The sequence below is a fragment of the Pinus tabuliformis genome, chromosome Q, assembly GCF_031772625.1.
Source record: "Pinus tabuliformis cultivar Carrire ecotype Pingquan chromosome Q, CPIR1, whole genome shotgun sequence".
NCBI lineage: Eukaryota > Viridiplantae > Streptophyta > Pinopsida > Pinales > Pinaceae > Pinus > Pinus tabuliformis.
The window spans coordinates 720,144,669-720,147,673 of NC_142296.1; the positions used below are offsets into that span (position 1 = coordinate 720,144,669).

A 3,005-nucleotide genomic window follows, 5' to 3' on the forward strand; every position below is an offset into this window, starting at 1 on the left:
AAGTAGATTAATAGATATGGAAAACAAACTAACATCACCGAATTTCCATTAACATGAAAGGATAAATTTGAAAATTCAGGGCTACCTCACTAACCAGAAGAAAAGCGAGTGGATTAATGTTTGGGTGTTTCCTATATTAACCCACCGTTTCACTCACTCGTGAATGTAGAGAAGTGGAGCAAACGGATTCCCAATTAGACTACGGCAATTATAATTACAGTAAATATTATTTCTTATAATAATTAATAACAATGTAAAAAAATTTACCGGTCAAAAGATTCTGATCATTTATATATATTCTTTTCCTTTTGGTCAGATTTAACAAAGAAAATAGAAAAACATTGTTAAAATATTTACCAAAAAACTCATACATATTCTCTAATATAATAATCATAGTTTTTTTTAACAATTAATTGAGATATTTAATATGACAATCCATGGAGATTTTGTGAAGATCTTCCTCCCTTTTAATGCCAAATTTAAAAAGGGTAAATTTTCGTCAAGCTTTTGTCTTCTTTGCACAGCAAACATGTTTGCGGATTTAATGCAAGCCTCCACTGCCTCTAAGATTTTATGTATCTTCTTTGCCGAATGAATGGATGGTTCTGGTGATTCTCGTATTAATTAGGTTTAAACAAAGCCACCGCCTGGCTTACTTGTGGAGGTGGCGCAATGGATTCTCTTCTTTTTATTTGTATGTAATGATGATAGATTTCGGGAAGGGTTTGAGGGGATTACATGGCAACTTGGGACTAAATTGAATAAAAATCTTATCCATTGATTTGATTGATACATTATATCATTTCTTTAAGATTAAATTGCGGGACAATCTTCCATTGACTTGATTCATAGACAATACGTTGTTCTCGTTAAATTCACTTGATGAGCGGCTTTTCCTATACCGATCAGACATATCTGCAACGTGTAAGGTGATCAGACATATTTGCAACATATCCTTCCTATAAATTGAAACCTGCATTCGGTGAATGGTAGTAAAACAACTAATCGACTCCGAAGAGACGCAACAGGTCATGGATTTCAGGCATTCATCGATGATTAGCAAAAGCTCGGCCTCATCTATGTTTTACAGTGAGTTGCCAGTGCCTAGTGTGGCAACTGGAGCTATTATAGGGAAGAATGGAAGCACTATTAAAAGTTTCGAAAACACTCGAGGGATCTCTTCTGTGAAGTTGTCTTCTGGAAGAGTTGAAATACGTGGAGTATCAGAAGAAGCAGTACAGAGTGTTGTTCTGGCTATTGAACGCATTTTATGCTATGCTGTTTCCAGAGGTAAGGGATACCATCCTGACTTTTTTGTCACCTGCTTCTGTAAGTCACTTGCACAGCCGCTCTTGGCTGTGAACAAAGTTTGCTGGAGAAATCAGTCCGAGTCATAGAGAAGTCGATAAGTCATATTTCTGTGTCAAGACTGGAGCGATATGTGAGGTGGTTTCGGGAGAGGGATCGGGGTCATCGAGTGATAAATCAACTGATGATATGGATACTCTGTCTGCCCGGTTTTCTAGTAAGATGGGTATTTCGGAATCTTTTTTCTCTTCATACTGGGACTTTTCGGCGTATAAAACCACGCTGCTTTCGTGCCTCAACTCTCTGCGATTAAATACCGAGTACAAGACGATTAAATTGGTGATCCGATTTGGAAAGCTACTTTTCGATATTCGGCCTGGTTTATCTAATTCAGTAACGAAAGAAGATTTCATTCCCCTGTCACGCCTGCAGCAACTCCAGGTTGGAAGGAAGTTGAATTCTTTCTTCTCTACGGCATGTTCTGATACAGCCGCAAGAGATGTGAAGCTTCACTTAGAACGTCTGAAGTACGTGAAGATCTCCAGTGGAAAGAAAGTTAGTATTCATGTAGCAGATTTGGTAGAAACGCAGCCGCAGCGATATAATGTGTCAGTACGTTGTGAGACGAGTAAGGAAGGTCACAATGTTTCATCCTCCGACGAACTCGAATCGCCGACAGATGCAGTGATTACAAGAGTTCGAATGCTGCCGATGAGACATGGTTTTGTGACCTTCTGCAGAGAAGGACAGACAACCAGTGATTTCCGGCTGGGAGTAGCGACTCACGAAATGGAACATCTGAATGATAATGATATTCCCCCAGGCATGGTGGAATGGGTAAACAAAGCGTGGAGGGATCGAACCCCTGACCAGTTACTTGTCTTTCCGCCGCCAGGAAGGTTCCTGGTCATCAATATCCGATATAAAAACACTGAAACGTACTGTACAGAGGATTTCAAATTTCGCATTACCAAGGTGGCAGGAGGAGACAGGCTTAACATTGTGGGGAATAAAAGATGGGAATGCAAGCTGAGCAGCAGATGGTTCAAGTGGAACTACGGATTGCCAGGCGTGGAGACAGGCAACAGTAGTCGGGAGGATGTGGAATCTGCTATGGAGACTGATGTGGTTAACCTCATCGATGAAGCCGTTAAGTTTAGTAAAGTCGTACAACCATCCGCATGAGTGCAGCAACAATTTTGAGTCGACGTGTTTTCATGTTTTTTCCTGCGACGCCTTTTGCTATTTCTTGCGTCTTCCTTCCTGCGACTATTTTGATTTGTTTATGAAGTTGTGTGTGTTGATGAAGTTATATACAAACTTCAATTTGTGGTTGTGTTTTGTTACATGTACCTGTCAGCTCAGTAATAGTGTCATAGTATCCAACGTCCTTTTTGCAGACCTTCAGCTAATAATGCTACAAACAGAGGACCTTATTTCTTGTGGTTTGCCAGCGTTTTGTAATCCTTTTGTTATCGTTAATATAATTCAGTGTCATTTAAAAAGCAACGGATTGGATCGAATGGTTTGCTATTTTGTATATCTTATTATTTTATACATTATCATCTTTATTTGGCGGGCTTTTTACATAAGCCGGATTAAAGTTGGTTTTATTAAATTATTTTCAACTTCAACAGAAAATAAACTGGTGTATTAGTTACAGATTCGAAGAAATATCTTACAAGTTATAAGGAAAT

At 39.0% G+C, this 3,005-nt stretch overlaps 1 pseudogene; it reads left to right on the forward strand.

Annotated features, from left to right (window-relative positions):
* The first annotated feature begins 1,052 nt into the window (after window positions 1–1,052).
* On the forward strand, window positions 1,053–2,493 carry LOC149221557 (uncharacterized; annotated as a pseudogene).
* The last annotated feature ends 512 nt before the right edge of the window (window positions 2,494–3,005 follow it).